This window comes from Ambystoma mexicanum, chromosome 6p, assembly GCF_040938575.1.
Source record: "Ambystoma mexicanum isolate Mex_15411 chromosome 6p, UKY_AmexF1_1, whole genome shotgun sequence".
Taxonomy (NCBI): domain Eukaryota; kingdom Metazoa; phylum Chordata; class Amphibia; order Caudata; family Ambystomatidae; genus Ambystoma; species Ambystoma mexicanum.
The window spans coordinates 1,108,417,655-1,108,441,057 of NC_090935.1; the positions used below are offsets into that span (position 1 = coordinate 1,108,417,655).

Sequence of the window (23,403 nt, forward strand, 5' to 3'; positions counted from 1 at the left end):
ATGTTCCACTTCAGCCCATTTCTGTACCTTCCCAAGGTTTAAAAAGGCAGCAAAAGTACATGTGTCATCTCCTCTATGCTTTCGTCCTGCGTATTGGAAGAGCCTCAATGGGAGTTTCAGACAGTAAAACCAAAGTATTAATTTGGTATACGTCTTGGTTTGGCACCTGTTATGACCAGGCAAGTTCTATACCGATGCATTATAGAAAGCCACCTGCTAAAGGTAATTTGGAGGTGGAGTTTTATTTCTCACAAAGTAACAGTGAAGAAAGAGGAAAGACCATTTGCCTTCATTTATTCTTCACCATTACACTCCGTGGGTGTTGGAAATTGCATGTGTGGTACCAGCAACATGTCAGTGCATGCTGTGGTGGTCCCCTGCATGCATGCAGTATATACTGTCAAATGACCCCCATGAAAGGAAGTCACGAGATCCCTATTCGATTGCCATCACTATTTCGACAGGGGTGTTCATTTTTTTTTCCTTTTCTGAGAGTGCTCACATCAGCTGGTCTTTTTATTTGGGAACCACCGTCACTCCTTTAGACTGAGGGATGCAGAAATTGTAGAAAGATTCCTGTTGGAAAGAGTCAAGGTCCCTCCACTGAACCCAGCCAACCTGCTGAGCCTCAGTTCTGTCCAGACCTTTCCAATAAAAATGTGGGTCCAGTACTAGGAGATAGTGGCCCTGCGGGCTGGAGCAAACTCCCATGATTATCTGTGTCTCCTCCCATCATCACAGGGGCCCGATGTTATGGAAGTGAGCATGTAGCTCCTCTATGACTTCTGGGAGCTTGTCTCCTTGGCGGATATGGCGGATCCGACAAGGGCTATCATAGAAATAATCCATGCACTAGGGAACCTCAACCGAACCAATCCAGCTCCGGGAGCCAGTAAACGCATTGGGCTTGTCCTACATCTACACCAGGGCCTCCTGGATCTGGCACAGGGTGGGGATGGGTCTGGGTGGTGGGTCATCGCAAGCAGTCACCCAGGAGCACACGGTCTGCAGGGTGCGATAGCCGCATCCCCATCTCCGGGCATCTACACTGTCACATTCATAGTGGGAGTACATGTAGTCACCATGGACCGGCGTTGTCCGATTGCTGTGGTTGGTGGGTGGCGAGGGGCCCTCATGGATATTCCGGATAAGGTCCATGTTAGTCAGCACAGGGAGCACATCATGGCCGCTTACTTTTTGCTGCAGAAATAGGAGGCAGGGTTTCTAAGGTGAGGATAAGGCACCCCACACAACATCTTATCAAATGGGTCCCCACAGCGCATTTTCATCCGGCCATGGCACTCCGCCTCCTGATCTCCTCGCCTCCTTGGAGTCAGTGTGGGCTTGTTGCGTGCACCCCAAAGCCTGTTTTCCTTCTGTTTACCCCTACCTAACACCGGCAGCCTTTACTCCAGGTGATAGTATTCATAATAAAGGTGATATAGTGGAGACATTGGGCCTCATTCCGACTTTGGAGGTAACCACGCCGCTATTTGCGGCATGGCTGCCTCCAAAATCGTTCAGACTCCGCCCTGGTGAATGGAGTAATTACCGGTCCATTCCAAGGTTGGAGGGACCGGTAATTCCCCATTCACCAGGGCCCTTCCCCATTCCCATTTGAGCCCCCATAGGGCTCAATGGGAATGGGGAAGGCGCTAATAATGGTACTGTAAATTACGGTACCATTATTAGCACTAAAGTCCCTTTGCGGGTCCCGTCCTTAACGCCTAAGCAGGCGTTAAGGACGGGACCCGCAAAGGGAACTCGTAGTAGGGCGGTAAGGGTTTAACAGCACCAGTCTCGTTACCGCTGACCGTTAACCCTTGAGGCCCTTCTCGGAATGAGGCCCATTGTAATCATGCCCAATCTTCAGTCTAATGCATTAATAGTTGTGTCTCTTAGGCCTTATCAGCTATACCCATGCTTCCGCCTAGCTTTTCAGTGCAAAAAGAAAGCACCTCTTTTTGATCTACTTCAATGTATTCATGACATTACACATCAAAGTATTACAAACACTTGTTTTGATCATTTGTCTTCTCTGGTAGAACCTTTATATCCCGGTTGTAGTCGTACAACCGGGATATATTCTGATTATGAATTTGGCCAAATCCGTTTACTGTTATCGCATGTCGTAAATAGTAGTTAACCTGAAAAGTCAACATGATTCTAAGACCTTTCTGTTATTCTGCATTTTGGTGTGCCATAGGACTTCATGCGGGATGTTATTTATTGCAAATGGAACTTACCACATATTTTAATTACTACATGCAATACCGCTTTTGTGTAGAGGTAATCACCTTCACACAAAATCAGACAATAAGAGTTTCATTAATGAAACTCATAGATTGGGGATGTGGTAAAACATCCGATAGTGGCAATTACCTAATGTTATGCCACTACGACTGAACGCATAATCAGGCCCTTGCTATTTTGTGTATCTTGCCTTTGTTTCCATTCTGTGAATATTCCTCATCGAACATAAGTTTTTTAGGGCGTTTGTCCTGTCTTGGGATCACATTTCGCATAATTCGTCACTTGCCTGTTATGCCCATGTGGTTTTCCCACTGCCTAATAATGCAGCACTGATCCAAGATGGTGCCAGACATACCACGTAATCGATGCCGAAACTTGGAATCCGACCCATGTCTCACACTTTGTGATCCTTTTCCTCAAAGTACCTGGTTTGTCAGTGTTATGTTGACCCTGGGATGTTTTGAGCTTCCTAAAGTAAACTTTTTGTACCACAAGGTTGTAATCATTTCAACAATTGTCTTTGTTTTCCTTTATTAGGTACCCTTTCTGGGCCTTGACTTTAAGGCTACATTTATTTATATTCTGTTGGTGTATCTACGTACAGGGTAAGCTGCAAATATTGAATTTCCTGACAATACATCATTTAAATTCAGAAAATCCTATTACCAATTTCATATAAAAATCTCAGTATCTGAATTGACAAACTGGATGACAGTGTTTTCAAGAAAATGATGACTTACCCATACTGTAGAGCATACTTTTGCAGAATATGGTGTCTTTCATGTAGGGTTCTTTTTTTCTACACAATCATTTTGTTTGCTTTTACCTCTATGACTGGCATTATATACTTTACATGTATATGTAAGACCACTGTGGCACGAGGTACACATGAAGTAATATTGATTTCATATGATATTACTGAACTGAGATAATCATTGGGAAAACACTTGTTTCCTTTGCAGTAATATTCATATTTTGCAAACAAAGGGTTGACAATGTCACAAAGTGGCAGTGGTCTTTTAAAAAAGAAAAATGTCTGTGACATAGACGTTAGAATATTTTGGACAACAAATAGGGGTACTGTGTATTTGTGTCAATATAATACCGCTTGTTCATGTTCTTATCCTTAAATAGTTACAGTGTTTTAAAAATAAATAATAGACAGGGCTCACAATAAACCTGAAGAATAAACCATAATATGATATGTCACATGATAATCAGGATTACAAAGTAAGATAAAGAAAATCATGTACAGATAACTGCTGTTCTGTTGTTTGTGTGTTGTTTTCAGATGCATTGAGCTGCAATCATGTTAAGTCATGTGAGCTGGCAACTAGCAAGTCCTGAAGAGGAAGAGGGAGGGGTAGCTGAGGTTGACCCCCCCCTACAATGAAACACATTTACACAACACAAGACAAAGTCACAGATGGCACCTCTTTGAGGCCAAATAGTGGTAATCCGATAACCCTTAATAAGGTGTCTCAACATAATGTACCATACATGTGCAGTGAGTGAAATTGTTCACAGAGTCTCGCTCTCTTATACGAACCATTGATCTTTGCCTTGATTTTGTAAGAAACTATTTCAAAGTTCAAATTGGCTGAATAAGGGGGAACTTAAGGGTTAATCACAAGACTCTATATTAGGTAATGTTTTTATTTCATAATTCCAGCATGTGTATTTTCAAATTTCAGTATATTAAACTGTGACAAAGGTCCCTTTCTCCACGTTGCTGTAAAGTCTGAGGTCATGCCGTACTCTTCTGGCGGGCATGGTTGGTTTCATGTAACATGAGGTTTCAGCAACTAATGTTTTCGGAGTCTTGGAAATGAATCCTGTCATTTATGTTAGCAATTTAAATATAGCATTTTGACAGCAGATCAAAACGAAAAACACACACTATTGAAAAATAAGCTTTTTAAAGAGCATGCAGGGCTAATGTCAAGAACACAAACATCTATCCAAGTCTCTCTCTCTCTCTCTCTCTCTCTCTCTCTCTCTCTCTCTCTCTCTCTCTCTCTCTCTCTCTCTCTCTCTCTCTCTCTCTCTCTCTCTCTCTCTCTCTCTCTCTCTCTCTCTCTCTCTCTCTCTCTCTCTCTCTCTCTCTCTCTCTCTCTCTCTCTCGTTAATATGCTTTTATATTACACATACAGTTCAGAACCAAGTCTGCAATTCTTTGTGGGTATGCAAATTAGCTCTAATGCAGTACTGCCCTATGGACAAAGCTATTTTCCTGGAGCAAAGGTTTGACATTCGAGCATTTGGGCTAATTTGTATTACCACAATGCTTTGCTCATATGGCTCTGAAATGGAGGTGCACTTCTGGTGATGGCTACTGTGTTCCACTGTGCTATGGATCTTGGCTGTAATGTCTAATTCTGCTTTCTCATCTCTGGAGGAAGTGTTTTTTCAAGTGTGGCTGTATTGTTAAAGTTACATTGAAGGGTACATAGGGACATGAAAAATGTGTTTCCCTATTACTTTTCAACCCGTTGTTGTATCCTCCCCAGATTTGGCAAGCAACTGATTGTGAACTAATATCAACCACTCCAAATTTTATGAAAATCCATGCACGGGTTCCAACGTTTTGGGAAGTTGAAAAAAGTAAATTTTGTCAGTTGTTTAGAATGGAGATCTACAAAGAGAAAGGGATTCTCAGAACACGAGGTCTCAAAATTGTCTCATTTTTAGTGCAAACAATTTTGAAAAAAGCATCAGCCAGGGGTGTTGCTAGGTCTGGAAAAGACCCGGGGCAACACTAATGTCGGAACTGTCAGGACTGGGGGCTAGCTAGCCTTTTGGTTGTAGCTCCTGAGATTCTATCCGGGGCTACAACCAAAAGACCAGGGGCTATAGCCCTCTAAGCCCCCCCCCCCAGCAACGCCCTACAGATAGAATGAACTTCCGAAATTATAAAGATATATCAATATTTTTGACATGAGCACTTCAATCATTTTTGGTATGATGAAATATATATGAGATACCTTGAAATATATATACGAAAAGCTTGTTTACATCAAAATGCACATTTTACTACAGTGTACAATTCAAAATACAATTACTAAGAGGAATTACTTGTTAAAAAAATCAAAATGTACAAGATCTATAAAATACACCTTAAAAAATATAAGCTAGCCAATTCTCAAAACATTACTATGAGAAACCACTCTGGTAAATCTGGTTCAAATAACAATCATAACAAAGCCAGTAGTTTTGGCATTTGAAGTTGTTCTTTGCCAAACAAATTAGTGTAGCTTCAATTATTAGGACCAATCACGTATGAAATATGTACACAATGATGATCGTTGGCAAAGCTGATAGTTTTGCTGTTTGTAGTTTTTCATTGACAAATGGCTGCACTTACTACAATAACTCATGTAAAATATAGGAAAGAACAAGCATTGCCAAAGCCAATACGTTTGCCAATTACAGTGCTTCATTGATAAATGGTCCTGGTTAAAATTACTACGACTGATCACTGTTTTGTTATCCAATATCTATACTGGCTCCATCTCCACCAAAGTGGTCTTACAGTGCCTGGCCTTTTCAGGAAGGAGGTGTATTGTGACTCTGTGAAGATGTCTCCAATCTTAGTCTGTGGAAAGGAAGGGGAGTACCGGAGAGGAGATGACAGGAAAGGGAAATTAGATGAAAGAATGACTAAACACAGAGGAAATACAATTGTGATGAGTGGGAACGCATATGGTTCTGGAAGTAGTGATGCATGTTTCTTAAACATATGGTAAATTGTAGGGGAGGTATATACATTTGCAACCATTTCAATTGGTGTTTGTAGTTGTTTGTTGACAATTGTCATACCTTCAATTGCTATGGGCAATCACAGGTGCAAAAATGTACAAAATAATAAACAGTTTTAAAGCCCATATTTATGCCATTTGTGGTCATTCATTAACAAAGAAACAGTCATAACTTAAATTATTGCCAGGAGTTCTGCCGATTGCAGTTGTTCATTGACGAACAAATCGTCTTAACTCAAATTAGTAGCATGACCAATAATACATGGAGAAATTAATAAAATGACAAGTACTGGAAATGTTGTCCATTGGCAAAAGGTTGTAGCATCAGTTAGTAAGGCTGTGTGGGAGTGAGGGGTCGTTTAGGCCCCCCTCATACATTCAGCACAAAGTAAGCCATTTGCTTGTACAATAATGGGGGACGCTTCCATTGCTCGCATGCACACTAGCAGTTTCATTAGCAGTGGCAGAGGCTAGGTTGTTGTGCGAGACACTCGGCGTCCATTTTTGTGCACCCTCGACTCTTTGGACTAGACCTCACTGCGATAATACGAAAAGGCCTCTCTCCCCTCTGCATCACCGCGCACACTGCGCCCATAGCCCCCACCTGTTCTCACTCTGTCTGAAAGCTTCACAGCTCCAGTTCTCACGGATGAGCTGGAGATAATTGAAACAAATACCCTAATGTAACATTTCACTCTTCCTCTGAGATCACTGTCCTGTGTGTGAACCGGCCTGCAACATCCCATCCATCTCCACAAACCAGCCGGCGCCCTCTGACTCTTGCTGTTGGAAAATTACTGCCACTATAACCCAGTGCCCTCCCAAGGTATTCTCCTGATGTAACAGACGTGTGACCCTTCTGAGCAGCCCACCCCAGTGTGCCCCCACCTAACATCAGACCTCTGTCACAGTATATTGCACCCTAGAACTAACAAATGTCAGAATGCCTCATAGCCTCTTTTGATGTGCCCAGACCCACCCCACCATCGATGTTATCTCACTGACCAGGACCATAAGCCCAGGGCTTCATATAAATCCCAATTAATGATGCTGTGATTTTATGTATACGATTTATAGGTTTATGATAATGTACTCATAGGATTTGTAGTGGCTATTATTTAGTGCATGTCTAATAGTAGTATTTTATGTTAGCTTAGTCAGTGCCTGCTCTATCTCACTGTGACCTGACCCTCACACCTCCTGGACACAGGCAGCCGGACCTCGTGACGCTCACCCTCCCGCCAACTGGGCAGCCTATCCGGAAGAAGCAGCACCTACATGAATATATTTAACACCGCCCTCAGTCCAATCTCATACAATTGTAACCCCCTATGTTAATGACGCCACCAATGACTCTGTTTTGCTTTATAATTCCATGTATGTGCAATGTTTGCCAGAGCGCTCTCAGGCAGCAGAGTTCTCTGGATGCCAATTTTACATAAACAAAACTTAACTCTCGCTGCCTGTTCTCTTAGGTATTGGGGTGTGTGGTATTTATTTATATTTGCACATCAAGACGGGGAGTGGGCCTTTACTTTTGGTGACCCCCGTGACGTGATTGTGACGGTGCCCCAAGGCCTCGTACCGTTCGGCGAAATCCGGGATGCCCCCATCAAAACCATCGCCTCCGCGGTCGATCAGTTTGCGTGTATAAACAAAAGGTTCCAAGGGTTCCCATCATCTTTGCAAATACCCAACTAAAACTGCTCGCCAAGGCGGGTCACGGCTTGGTTGGGGTGTGGACCAGATTGTGGATAGACGGTGAACGGCGGCTCTCGGACCACCCTACTGAACACGTGAGTACTAGTTGTGAGAGTTGTAGGGGAAATAAGAAAACATTGAAAAACAGATATAAAAAATAAGAGGGATAGAATTATGGGAAAAATAGAACTTGAGGGTGAGGTTCAGGGTCTGTGTGAATGTAACTGAGGCTTTTTTTACCTATCCTTTATATGGCCATTAGGTTGTTGTGGAAATAGAGATAAAAAGGAATACAGGATCCTAGCGCCGAAGGAGGGTAGAAGGCAGCGCCGCATAGCATTGTCTCTACCAGTGCAGGGAACAAGTGGAGATAAGTGTTACGTGTTGGTTCATCAGTAAGTGCCTATATGTCTATGTGTTCACAAAAATAAGGTCTGGTAAGAAATGTTGGTAAATTATTTGTGATTCAATTTGAAAAATAATTTGTGATTTTCTCAAAAAGGGTGTAAGTAAAAAGGTTGGTGATATTTTCTTGATGTTGACAGTGAAATAAGGTTGAACAAAGGTGTTGAAGAAAGGAGATTGTTTGGTAATTGACATTGTATAATTATACCCAGAAAAAAGAAGTAAGATACCAGTAAAGGTAAAAGATAAACAATACTGTACCATGGGAGGGATTACACCGCTAGCACATATATGTCAACACCTCCCTTTGTGTAACGAGAAAATACAGAAGTGCCATGAGCAATGGGTGTCGGAAATAAAAGGAGAGGGTGTGTCACCTATCTGGCCTGAGGGAGGGTCATTTGATAAACGCGTATTAGACCTTGTATTAACCCACATGCTAGCGAAATACAGGGGAAAGCAATTGCAGAACAGAAGGGAGGTACTAGATTTATGGCGAATGTTCAAGGAAGTAACCCAGAGCGGTGAGGTAAGTAAAGACACATTAACAGAGAAGGAGAAGGCACCGGAGGGGGGAGTGGGTGATGCAGGGGAAGAATGCACAGTGACAATGAAAGAGAATGATCTCACTAGAATTTATCCGTTATTAACAAGACCTGTAGTGGGTTACAGTGAGCCCCTATATGTGCTAGCACCCACCATGCCAACTACCCCGGCGACAACATCAGCAGCATCAGCCACCACCCCGCCACCCTATGAAACAAGAGGGTTATACGGGCCAACTAGCGCCCCTTGCAGTGAATCGAGCATGGCTAACGGGAGACTTAGACAGACAGCTCGCACATGCCCAAATGGAAATAACGCAATTAAGAGCCTTATGTGATAGTGGCCAGATGTTGCCAGGGGGAGGGGAAGTACCACCATTGACAATAAGTGACCTCACCCCTCCGCCAAGTGTCGCCGGCCGGCGCCTATACCAAAAGGGCAGGAACAGGAATGGCAATCAGGTGAATTCCTATTCCATTTAAATGGCAACCTGTGAGGATAATATGACCTACAACTCCAGAAAATGAAAAAGGGGAAGGGCTGGGAGAAAGGGAGTCAGAAGAGGAGATAGAGGAGGTATGGAGTGACCTAGACGAGTATGAAGAGGGTGCAGCCTCGCTGCCATTCCCATTCGACCAAGAGGATGAAAGGGCTGCACCAAGGTGGCAAGGGAGGTTAAGACAACGAGTAGGGAACATGCTGGTAAATAAAAGAAAGAAGGGAACGGTAAGTAAAAAAGGAGGAAAAATAAAACTACAAATGCCACTGATACACAAGGAAGCAGGGAGGCCGCACTATATTCCCTGGGTACAAATCGATAAGAATAACCTATTGAAACTTCTCCCTCCACTTTTGGGTCGGGCAGGGAAGTGGATACATGCATCTGAGAAGAACACAGCAGGAGTGCCTTTAGCCATAGGGGATGTAAAGAGTTTACTAGTTTCTGCAGTCGGTGATCAAGCAGACGCAGTGTGGGTGAAGGCAGGCTTTCCGGGAGTTACAATGAACTGTGACCGCCATGATGGGTCATCATTTAACAACGTCAGAGCGCAAGTATGGGATGCATTGCAGAGAACCTTCCCAGACACTCCAGATTTACACTTAGTGATGCAATGCACTATGGGAGAGGATGAGGAGCCTACGCAAGACCTGTGGAGATCTGAAACCGGCACGGCGTGGGATCAATCCACCACCTTGTTCTATTGTATAATTAAAAAAGGGCTCCCGAAGGAGGTACAGAAGGCTTTGGATAAAATAGCTGGGATAGAAGCCAAAGACTGGCCAGAGATTCAGAGTATAATAGTGCACCTTTGGAGGAGGATCAAAGAGAGAGAAAAAGAGATTGCACAGAGAAGGTTGGCAGACGAAGCAAAGTTAGTACAAAATAAATTAGTGAAGGTTGCAGCAATGAATGCCACAACATCTACTGACAGGCAGAGGGAAGGAGAGGAGGGGTCAGGAAATACGCCGGTCAGAATGGCTGCAACATGGGCTGAAAATGGACAGGAGCAATGGGATGGAGAGGAGCAGTATGGGGGAGCCACAGTGGCAAGGAAGGCCTGCAAGAGGACACGGTGGGTATCGAGTACCAGGGATGAGGGGAGGACCACAAGAGCCATGTTGGAATTGTGGGAGGTGGGGACACTTTTCAAGGGCATGCAGAATGTGACCAATGGGTTATTATCAAGGGCAGCCCCCCATAGTAAATGAGAAGCAGTATGGTCATCCACACCCAGGCAGTCCCTATGGGTTACCTATGGGAAGGGGTGGGCAGAACGAACAATGTTATGACGAACCCCAGAAGAGGGAACCACAAATGCAACACAGACAACAACCACAGCATAGAGGTATGCAACAACAAATGACAAGGCAGAACAATATGGGAAATGCGAACACCAACATATTCGCAACGTCTGCAAATGGCACGCTGGCGCCTTATGGCGGCTCAGCAGTAGTGGGGACAATGTATTCTCTGTTCCAGTAACAGAAACTTATGCAGATTAGGACAGCCCACAGAAAGCACTTGTGTGTCCAGTCCTATCCACTACCCTACGTGCAGAAGAGGAACCACTAGTGGGAGCAGAGATAGGCAACAAAGAGTTCATCTTTATGGTGGACTCAGGGGCTGAAAAATCGTGTCTCATGGAAGGACGGTTCCTGCTCTCGGGAAAATATTTGGAAACGCAAGGGTTCTCTGGGGATATTTTAAAAGTTCCTTACACAAAAGATCTTGACATAACGGTGGGGGGGAAAAATGGTGCGAGCTCCTCTACTGTATCATGAAGACGTGCCAATAAATTTGTTGGGGAGAGACCTTCTGAGTAAATTGAACATGACTATATCCTTTACTGAGCAGGGAATAGCGTGTTCCACCCCAGGAGTGTGCCCGGTGACGGTGATGTTGATGATAAGCACAATGACTAATGAAATAGTTGTGAGAGGGGTACCCATAGACATAAACATGTTCATATATGGAATAAGGGTACTTGGCAGAGTAGTGCCAGAAATATCAAGAAAAGAATGGAAGGTGCCATCAGACTTTGTCTCTCGTCCGATTGTAAATACAGATGTTGTACCTGGCACAATTTTGTCTATTGATCTGGAAGGGGTACAGGTTTCAAGCAAACATATTTTAGTGATAGGACTGGACACACATGGTTGCGAATGGAGAACATTGCCGTGCATAGACTCAAATATAATGTTGCGTGACTTAACTGATGAAGAATTGTTCACTGACAATGAGAGTGATGGGGAAATAATAATGGAAATAAGTGTACCATGTGACATCATGATTCAACATAGAGAAATACACAACCCTCTTATGGCTAGCGTCAGTGTGCCACCCACTATATTTGAGGAAGACATGGAAAAAGTACTGCCAGAAATATGGACCACAGGCCCCCATGATGTAGGACTATTAAAAGAAGTAACACCCTTCAAAATAAAAGTGAAACCAGGTGCAATACCGCCTAGAGTAAAACAATACCCACTATCACGGGAAGCAGAGGAAGGGATACGAGAAACAGTAAATGCATTACTGCAACAACGGATGATCATAGTGCCATCAAATTCACCATGTAACACTGCAATTTTTCTGATTAAGAAAGCAAGTGGCAGGGCATGGAGGAGGATCCAGGACCTACGCCCACTTAATGACATCATACAGAAAGAATTCCCATTAATGCCTAATCCTGCATCAATTTTTCAATCCAGTAGTGGATTTGAAGAATGCCTTCTTCTCGATACCACTTGACCCAAGCTGCCAGTATCTCACATCATTCACCCTAGGGGGCAACAGATATGAGCATCGTAGATTACCACAAGGGTATTGTGAGAGCCCAAGCATTTTGAATAAAATATTGCACAAAGATCTTGGTAACATTGATGTAGAAAGCACAATAATACAGTACGTGGATGATTTACTCATCTGCAGTAAAAGTGTAGAACAGTGCAGAGCAGATTCGATAACATTGTTAAATTTACTGGGCACGAAAGGATACAAGTTGGGCAAAGGCAAGCTGCAATATTGCCTCACCGAGGTGCTCTATTTAGGACAACTGATTTCAAAAGATGGTAAGAGAATATTACCAGATAGTGCAGCAGCAATACGCCACCTCATGATACCAAAGACAGTGAACGACATATAAACATTTCTTGGTATCTGCAATGACTGCCATGCCTGGATACTTGATTATGCAGCGTACACACGCCCACTGTTACAGGCACTAAAAGAAGCACAAAAGAATAATGTCCTGTTAAAATGGACAGACGAAATGAGGACACAATATTTCAAACTGAAAGACCTTATTGCGAACACACTAGTTTTAGCGAACCCTGATTATGATTGGGAGTTCTACTTGTTTCCCACTGTAATGGAATGTTAATGACAGCAGTTCTAACGCAAAAAACATCATTGGGCCACAAGCCATTGGCCTATTACAGCAGTACTCTAGATTCAGTAATGCAGGACCACTTTGCATGCAAAAAGACTCTCGCCGCAGCTGCCTTCACGATAGATAAAAGCGCCACCATCATGATGGGTTGCTCAGTGACACTATACGCAGAACACTCATTGTTTGCCATTTTAGAAAGGTTGAAGAGCACTCTTACCATACATAGGGCAACAGCATATGGAATAATATTTTCAAGCCCAAACGTTCACGTAGTGAGGTGCAATATAGTGAATCCAGCCATATTTATCACAGAACCATGCACAGTAGAAGACATACAGGAACACGATTGTGCTACTTACGAAGGAGAAGAAGATGACATTCCTAAAGCAAGTGAAAATGCCGTAGAGGAGGGAGAAATATACTTTGTAGATGGGTCAGCATCAATAGACAGTGAGACAGGTGAAAAACATGTTGGGGCAGTGGTGGTAAGAATGGAGGAAGAGGAGTATGAAGTGATTGTGCAGAAACGCCTCCCCTCACATTATTCAGTGCAGGCAGCAGAACTAATAGCGCTCATTGAAGTTTTACACACAGCCAAAGGTTGTGCGGTGACAATATATTCTGACTCAGCATATGTGACAACAGTGCACTCAGGATTATCATGTTGGCGGCAAAGAGGGTTTAGAAGGGCAGATGGTTCACCAGTACAGCATGCAGACCTGCTGAATGAGCTAATAGACGCATTGGCAGACTGTCAGTAGTAGCATTGGTGAAGTGCCAAGCACATACCAATATCATGGATGCAATCTCATTGGGAAACGCGGCAGCAGACGCTGCGGCTAAAGAAGCAACTTATTTTAATATCCCCCAAGCAGGGTGCATTGTAAACACATCCGGGATAGATACAACAGAGGAAGGATTTGATATGATATGATATGATATGGCATTTGTAACGCGCCTATACACAAGTGTTTCAAGGTGCGACGAGGCAGGGAGGGGGGAACAAGGGGAAGACAGACAACGATCCTACTAGGCCAGGTGTCATTCAGACCGCGCAAGTGCAGGGGTAGGGGGAGGGAAAAAGTGCAAGGGGAACGGGGGGGGAATGCAGTACAAATAAGTAGAATAGAAATAAAATAATAAATAAATAGGGCCAGCTGGTGGCAAGTGCAAAGGTAAGTGCAGACAAGTGCTGGGGGGTGGGGCTGTAGTGATACAGAGACAGTCCCGCAGTGCAGGGGTTGCCAGGGAGGCAGTGCAAGTGAAGAGTGACTGGGCCCAGGACCGAGGTCGGTGAGAGTGGCCCAGTTGCAGAATCAGTGCAGTTTTGGTGAAGAATTTAGCAGAGGAGAGGGAGAGAGAAAGCAGAAGTGAAGAGGAAGGTTTTGAGGTGCTTCCGGAACCGGAGATGGTTCTCCTCAAGTTTCAGGGAGGCAGGAAGGCTGTTCCAGAGGGAGGCCCCTGCCGCGGAGAGAGATCTACCCCCAGCTCGTTGCTTCGAGAAGCGGCTGACCCTGAGGGAGTTGGAGACGGATGAGCGTAGGGCTCGGGAAGGAAGATATTTAGGAAGAGAGAGTTGAAGGTATTTAGGCCCCAGGCCCCAGAAGGCCTTGTGGACAATGCAGAGGGTTTTGAACTTAATCCTCGCAGCCACTGGGAGCCAGTGTAGAGATTTCAGTCCTGGAGAGATACGGTCCATGGGCTTGAGGCCAAGGACAAGTCTCGCAGTTCTGTTCTGGATGAGTTGCAGAGGGCGGAGAGTGGAGGCGGGCAGATTAAGATAGAGGCTATTACAGTAGTCCAGCTTCAAGAGAACCAGGGCTCGGGAGACAGTGAGCTTCTGGGGGAAGGAGAGGAAGGGAAGAATACCTCTGAGGAGGTGCAGCTGGTAATGTGACTTCTTAGAGACGACAGATATATGAGGAGAGAAGGAGAGTGTGGAGTCGAAGATGACCCCGAGGTTTTTTGCCTTGCAGGTCGGAGCAGGAAGAGGGCCAAGAGACGCCAGCCAGAGAGCTGCAGGGAAGGAGGGAGTGGGTGTGCCGATGAGTAGGATCTCAGTCTTACTAGCATTAAGGCAGAGGTCATTGGCAGCACACCATTCCTGGATAGCAGACAGACAGTCAGAGATGAGGGAGGGAGAGGAGGAGGCCGAGGGTAGCCTGAAAATGAGCTGGGTATCGTCCGCATAGCACTGAAAGTTGGGGCAGAGGGCGGCGATGCGGTGGGCAAGGAGTGCCAGATACTGGTTGAACAGCCAGGGAGAGAGATTAGATCCCTGGGGAACGCCAGAGGTGGAGAAAAAGATGTCAGAGAGGAAGGACCCAAGTTGGACCTGGGAGGGTCGATTGGAAAGGAAAGAGGTCAGCCACGCCAGAGCCTGACCAGTGATACCCAGGTTATCACGGAGACGGTTGAGCAGGATGGCATGGTTGACAGTGTCAAAGGTAGAAGAGAGATCGAGCAGAATGCGAACACACGGAGTGTTGGAGTCGAGGTTCAAGAGCAGGTCCTCACGGATGTTCAGGAGAGCAGTTTTCGTGCTTCTGGCCGCTCTGAAGCCAGATTGATGGTCATGGAGACTATCAACAGCTTCAGCATGGAGGTTAAGCTGGGAGATGGCCAGTTTCTCCAGGAGCTTGCCCAGGAAGGGAGTGATGGAGATTGGGCGATAGTTAGCCGGACAGGAGGGGTCGGCAGAGGGTTTCTTAAGGAGAGGGTGCACAAGGGAGTGCTTGAGGGGGGATGGGAAGACTCCAGAGGCGAAGGAGTGGTTGCAAAAGTCAGCCAGGGCAGGAGCCAGGGAGTCGATGTGGTCCTTGATATAGTTTTGGAGGAACAGGGGTGAATCTGTTTAGACGAGACTTTCATAGATCGGACTTGTCTGGAAACCTTGTCAGCAGAAAAAAGGGGAAAGGCAGAGAAGGAGGGTGGAGGGGTGGCTGCAGAAGGGCCAGAGGAAGAGCAGTGAAGAGAGGGGGGGAGGTGATAGGAGGAGAGTGAGGACAGGATGTCCTGAGTTTTAGAGATGAAGTGGGAGGCCAGTGCAGAGGGCCTGAGGGCCTGGGAGGGGACAGGAGAGGTAGAGACTGCAGCAGGGTTGGCAAGCTCCTTGCAGATTTTAAAGAGTTCAGCCGAGTTGTTAGATGCCGCAGAGATGCGGGCTTGGATAAGGGCTCTCTTCTTGGTGAGAACAGAGGGACGGTATTGCCTTTGGAGCAGGCGGCAGGCCAGTTTGTCAGAGGATGAACATGAAGCACGCTATTTCCTCTCTGCCACCCTGCACTTGCGTTTTAGGGTGACGAGATCCGAATCATACCAGGAGTTACATTTGGCTTTGGGCTTCAGGCGGATTTTCATGACAGGGGCAAGGATATCAAGAGTATCAGATATAGCAGAGTGGAGCAAGGAGAGGGCTGTGTCAGGGTGGGAGTCAGCCGAAGAGGGAGGGGGGGGCGTGAAGGTGGCAGCGAAAGCCGCAACTGACACGCGCTTCATGGGTCGGATGACCGAGAAGGTGGGTGGCAATGATGAGGGTGGCTTTGCCTGTGGGGTAGGGAGGGTGAGGTGGGATGATAGGAGAAAGTGATCACTCCAGGAGAGAGGAGTGGAGAGAGGGACAGAGAGGGGAAGGTCAGAAGAGATCAGAGCATCAAGAGTGTGCCCTGCAGAATGAGTAGGTCCAGACGGGAGAATAGAGAGTGAGAGAGAGTCGCAGAGGTCACGAAAGAGTCCAGTGGGGGGACAGGAGGCATCTAGGTGGATGTTGAAGTCACCAAGAAAGAGGAGTTGAGTGGTAGAGGACAGGAGTGAGGAGGAGAGGTCAGCCCACTCAGAGAGGAAGGAGGAAATTTGACCAGGTGGCCGATAGATAGTAGCCACGGTAAGGGAATGGCTAGGAGAGAGAGAGAGAGTCGGCAGACAAGACATTCAAAAGAGGAGTAGGTCTGCGTAGGACTGACAGTGGCAGCAATCCACTCAGGGAAGATAAGGGCAACACCCCCCCCTGCACGGTTGGGCCTGGGCACAGAGAGGATCTTGTAACCTTCAGGTAGGAGTGTGTCGAAGCTCGTGACAGAGCTGGCTGTGAACCATGTCTCAGTGAGACCGAGGACGTCAAGGTCCAGTTCTTCAAGAAGGCGACAGATATCGGCGGAATGCTTGATGGCAGAGCGAGAGTTAAGAGTGGCAAAGTGGAGAATGTTTCCATCCTTGAAGGACTTCCGGGGAGGGGTACAGATCAGAGGTACGCCCTATGGAGGTGTAGAAGAAGGAGGTGAAGAGGGAGTGCGAGAGGGGGCAGGGAGGGAGGGTAGAGGCAAGGTAGCCGAAGACAGGGGGGGACAGCAGGGGAGGAAAGGAAGTTGATGAGGCGAGGGAAGCGTCTATCAAAGAGGCGAAGGTTGGCCTGAGGGCCTTGGACCAAGACGGTCCCATTAGCGTAGACATTAATGATGGCCTTAGAGGAGCGGAAGGGGGCCAAGAGGACATCCCAACGGGTGCCACCATTAATGGGAGAAGAGGAAAAAGGAGAGAGCACAGAGACCATATGAAGGGTCCATAGGTCAGGTGAAGGCACGAAAAAGAGGATGTCAGTGAGAGTTTCCTTAGAGCAGGCACTAGTGTAGGTGTCAGCGATAGGGAGGCAAGATATGGCGACAAGAACTAACAAGGAAGGTAGTGATGCCTGTGGAATTGTTAGAGATAGCATTTCAACAACTGCATTACCCAACAAATGTAACTAAACAACACATTGCAGCTGAAATACAGGAACATTGGTTTGTTCCAAACCTGCAGGAACATTTGTCACTGTAGAGTGCACATCATATCAAACATACAGTTCGGTTAAGACTCTTAGAACACTGAGAGGAACACTACCACGTCCAGTTGGGCCGTTTAGAGAGCTCCACATTGATTACGTAGATATGGGGGAAGATGCAATGGAGCAAGATATTTGATTGTGATAGTGTGCCCATTCTCGCAGTGGATGGATGCTGGACCATGCCCCCACCCAGACGTGAAGTGTGCTGCCAAGTTCTTGGTATGGGAGGTTTACTCAAGGAGGGGCATATGTGATGTCATAAGATCAGATAACGGCACACATTTTGTCAATGATCTTTTCAAAGAAGTTACCACATTATTGGGGGTAAAGCTTAAATTATGCTCTATTTATCACCCGCAGGTGAACAGACTCATAGAAAAGATCAACGGCCTGCTCAAAAGCAAACTGTCCAAATTGTGTCACACCCTCAAGAAAAAATGGGTGTATTGCTTACCACTAGCACTGTTCCAACTAGGAACACAACCAAGCAAAGACCACCATTTGAGCCTGCACGAAATAGTGATGGGACGGCGCATTCATATGCCACTCTCTCCAGTAAGAAGAGCATCTGATGCTCACAGAGCTGCAACAGTGCTGGGGGATGAATTTAAGGAATACCTTACCCAACTGACCCGCGCAGTGCGTAGCATAGCAAGACAGATTTTTCCCGCGTTTACACATGACACACAAACAGATACAACCATGCCTGCGCAGGACAGCCCAATAGGACAATTGATGCCAGGGAAAAATGTGTAAGTAAACTTAATGAGACCAATCAGTATAATGGGGACTACTCCTGGGAAAGTGAGCCTGATCTAATAAATACTGATGCATACACAACCACAAAACCTACCTCACAAGGCACTGTAATGCACTTTCATCCTAACACTGTAAGTACACAAGACACTCCAGTAACGCAGACCTGGCAAGCCAATAGTGAATTAAGTGACGCAACGTGGGCAGATGTCTTTCCTATAAATTTTAAAAGAGTGATGATGATAAAAAACAAGAGAGAGGGGAGGAGGAGATGGAAAAGGGGGGAAGGGAAAAGATATGATGTTTACCATGGCCTGGGAATAGATGAAATTGAAGACCCCCACTACCCAGATCAGTCAAACAAATGGTACTCAGACATGAGCGCGACAGCAAAACAAGCCACGAATGAGAGCTGCTATGTCTGCTCACTCATACTGCACGCTTCAGGCCCACCTAAAATACTTATACCTCAAGAAGTGCCCTTGTCAGAGGCCCAATGCTTAATTCATCTTGTATTATGTAGAATTCGGAGCACCTTCCAGTCACACACAGTTACAAGAGAAATGCTGCAAAAAGAGAGAACCTGCACAAGCAAACCGCAAGGAGTGATTTGCATCAAAGAACCCTTTTTTGTTATCAGAGGGACAAGGTTCACAGAAAACAAGTGGTGAGATGAGAAAATCATGTGCAAAGCAGAAGCATTACGAGGGTTAACTGAAGAGAACTTTCAATGGGTCAAGGAAACATGTACTCCCGTCTGGTCCCAGCACATTGCAAAGCTCACGTGGGTTACTGCACTTGAGAAACCCATCAAAACTCAAAGAGAAATACCACACAAACTTTGTTTTCATGGCGAAGGGAAGGTACAGATGAGCGCCAACAGGAAATTCAACAAAACGATCATCATCCCAGACATGAAAAAAGGTACAGCAGCGCTCATGGACATGTATTGGGTGTGTGGCAAACAAGCTTACCTGCATCTACCGGCATCATGGAAGGGTACATGCAGCCTGGCCACCCTGCACTCAGTGCTAATGGTAATCCCAGAAAGCCATATCCAAGGGGGGAGAGATCCGGCTCACATATCGGCAGCAGGTGAACCGGCTGGCATATCGGCAGCAGGGGAGTCGGCTGGCACATCGGCAGCACCCCAGTCAACAGCAACAGAGCCTTCCACATACGACATTCTGTCCAAAGACGAGATACCAGACAGATTGTCCCGCAAAAGGAGATCAAACTATATCTCCAACAAATCATCCAAACCTCTTGCCAAGATTCCGAACAGGTATAAGCTGGTTAACTCAGCTGAAACATTCTTTGCCTCCCTCCTGACACCAAATGGCTACAGATCGTCTGCTGGGAGTTGATCCAACTGGCCAACGACACTGAAGGAAGGTTCAACATGATCAAAGTGGAACTGCGCGCCTTGCGCCTAATGACAATGCAGAACCAGTACATCCTAGACCTTCTCACAGCAATGGACGGCGGTGTTTGCTGAAAATTAGGGAGCGCATGCAGTACATTCGTACCCTCTGAAGATGCGGACAACGAGACCCTCTCCCACATCATCTCGGCAGTGCACAACCTGGGGGGGGGGAATGCAGAAGGAAGGCAGTATAGAGCCGAGCAACTGGTTCAACAACATGTTCAACTGGATACTCTCCTGGTTCAGCACTATGATGAACATTTTTGTTCCAGTGTTAATTTTTCTTTTGCTATTTTTCTGTGTGTGCCAGTTGGGTTTACGATGCTGTGCAACATCTATGCCTAGTTCAACACTGATTATGGTAACAATGGGCAGACCGACAACGGTAGCAACCACTATAGACACACAACTACAAACTGGGGAAGCCACCCCACCAAAGTATCGCATGGCAGCTGTATATCAAAAGCATGGGGACAGGGTGGACAACCTATATCACACCACAATTAAGGAACCACAGGAGTTGCAATGGTACAAGGAAGTGTGGGTGGATCTGGATGGGGATGGGGCATATACATGACATGCACACCAGATGAATATGCAAGGAGAGGGCAGAGTCTAAGAGGTGTATGTAGAGCTTGGATGCCAATAAAAGGTACACCAGCATGGGATGAGGCAGTAGCAGAGGCTGAGTATTATCGGAGGGAGAATAATAATAAAAATTAGTTTGTTACTTTAGATGTAACGAAAGGGGGAATGTGCGGGAGTGAGGGGTTGTTTAGGCCCCCCTCATACATTCAGCACGATGTAAGCCACTTGCTCGTACAATAATGGGGGACGCTTCCATTGTTCGCATGCACACTAGCAGTGTCATTAGCAGTGGCAGAGGTGAGGTTGTTGTGCGAGACACTCGGCTTCCATTATTGTGCACCCTCGACTCCATCTTTGGACTAGGCCTCACTGCGATAATACGAAAAGGCCGTTCTCCCATCTGCAGCACTGCGCAAACCGCGTCCATAGCCCCTACCTTTTCTCACTCTGTTTGAAAGCTTCACAGCTCCAGTTCTCACGGATGAGCCAGAGATAATTGAAACAAATACCCTAATGTAACATTTCACTCTTCCTCTGAGATCACTGTCCTGTGTGTGAACCGGCCTGAAACATCCCATCCATCTCCACAAACCTGCCGGCGCCCTCTGACTCTCGCTGTTGAAAATTACTGCCACTATAACCCAGTGCCCTCGCAAGGTATTCTCCTGATGTAACAGACGTGTGACCCGGGTGAGCAGCCCACCTGAGTGTTCCCCCAACTAACATCAGACATTGCACCCTAGAACTAACAAATGTCAGAATGCCTCATAGCCTCTTTTGATGTGCCCGGACCCACCCCACCATCGATGTTATCTCAGTGATCAGAACCTTAAGCCAAGGGCTTCATATAAGTCCCAATGAATGATGCTGTTATTTTATGTATATGATTTATAGGTTTATGATAATGTACTCAAAGGATTTGTAGTGGCCATTATTTAGTGCATGTCTAATAGCAGTATTTTATGTTAGCTTAGTCAGGGCCCGTTCTATCTCACTGCGACCTGACCCTCACCCCTCATGGACACAGGCAGTTGGACCTCGTGACGCTCACCCTCCCACCAAATGGGCAGCCTATCCGGAAGAAGGAGAACCTACAAGAATATATATAACACTGCTCTCTGTCCAATTGCATACAATTGTTACCCCCTATGTTAATGACGCCATCAATGACACTGTTTTGCTTTATAATTCCATGTACGTGCAATGTTTGCCAGAGCGCTCTCGGGCAGCAGAGTTCTCTGGATGCCAATTTTACATAAACAAAACTTAACTCTCGCAGCATGTTCTCTTAGTCTCATTCCCCATTGCGGTGTGTTGTATTTATTTATATTTGCACATCAAGACGGGGGTGGGCCTTTACAAGACTAATCACTTGAATTAAAATGTACGCAATAATAGGCATTGGACAATAGTCTTTGGCATTTATGGTTGTTCATTGGCAAACAGTCTTAGCTTCAATTATTAAGGTGAATGAATTGAGTAAAAATGCATGCAACACGCATTACTAAAGCTAATAGCTTTGCAGATTACAGTTGTTTATTGACAAATGGTCTAAGCAATTTTTACTATGTGCATTTGCCACACAAACATGTAGAAAAGAACAAGCATTGGCATAGAAAAAGGTTTTTATGATTGCAGTTGTTAATTGACAAACAAATTGTGGTAGCCCCAATTAGTATGACCAATCAAACATGGAGAAATGTACAAAATAACAATCACTGACATAACTAATATTTTTGGCATTTGTAGTTTTTAATTGACAAGCGAACAGCTTTAATTACTACGACCATTCACTGAAGGAAAAATGTGTAAAATTCCAAGCATTGCCAAAGCCAATTCTTTTTGTTGATTGCAGTTGGCCATTAACAAAAAAGCGGTGTAAGCTTCAATTATTACATGTGATCACCATTTAAAAATGGAACCAAGGATTAGCATAGGCAAAGGTTTTTCTGATTACAGTTCTTCAATGGAAAACAAATGGTCATAATACCTTCAATTGCTATGACCAATCAATGTGTAAAAATGTATAATATATCAAGCATTGGCAATGACAATAGGTTTGGAATTTTGGCTGTTCATTGACAAACAAATGTTTGCACCTTCAATTTCTATAAGCGATGACAACTGTAAAACGTATGAAAAACACACATTGGCAACACCAATTATTTTACCACTTGTAGATGTTCATTAACAAGCACATGGCCGTTTTATTAATTGCTATTAGTAACTATATGTGTAAAAATGTATGGAACAAAAAGCATAACAAAGCCAACTGTTTTTCCGTTTGCATCTGTTCATTGACAATAAATAGGCTTGACTCCGATTACTATGACAAGTTGCTCATGTAAAAATGTGTTTGCATTGCCAATAGTTTTGGCATTTTCAGTTGTTCATTGACAAAAACATTGTAGTAGCTTAAATTAGTACAACCAGTAACTCATGTAAAAAATGTATGAAATAACAAGCAAAGCCATTTGTTTTCCCATTTGTATTTGCTCAGTTGCTTAAGTAAACAAGTATGAAAAGTGTTGGAAAAGTCAGTTTTGGTGATTGTAGTTGTTCACTGCCAAACAAATGGTTGTAGTTTACATTACTACAACCAATAAGATGTCTAAATATGTATGAAACTCTAGCATTGAAAAAGCCAAATGTTTTTTTTCCGTTTGCTGCTTTCCATTGATAAAGAAATGCCCTTAGCTTCAATTACTTTGACAAATCAAAGGTAGGGGAGTACTGGCGAATAGTTTTGCAGTTTGAAGTTGTTAATTGACGTACAAATGTTCAGAGCTTCCATTGCGATGGCCAATCATTCAAGTACACATTTGCAAATTAGCAAGTATTGCCAAAGTCAGAGACTTTTCCTGATTGCAGTTGTTTGTTGACAAACAAATAGTAGTACCTTCAATTAGTATGACCAACCACCCATGTAAAAATGTATGGGAAACAGTAAGCATTGCCAAAGCCAAATGGTTTGCCAATTTCAGTTGTTCAATGACAAACAAATTGTTGTAGCTTCAATTAATATGACCAATAACACATGGAGAAATGCATAAAATGACAAGTATTGGCAAAGTTGTTCATTGACAAAAGGTTGTAGTTTAAGTTACTAAGACCAATCACTTAAATACAAATGTATGCACTAGCAGGCATTGGCCAATAGTCCTTCTGTTTCTAGTTGTTCATTGCAAAACAAATAGTTGAAGCTTCAATTACTATGAGCACGTATTTTTATAAAAATATGTGACAGACCAAGTA

General features: G+C 44.9%; 1 pseudogene; it reads right to left on the bottom strand.

Moving 5' to 3' along the window:
* Positions 1-628: 628 nt before the first annotated feature.
* Positions 629-1,158, bottom strand: LOC138510805 (ufm1-specific protease 1-like; annotated as a pseudogene).
* Between the last annotated feature and the right edge of the window lie 22,245 nt (positions 1,159-23,403).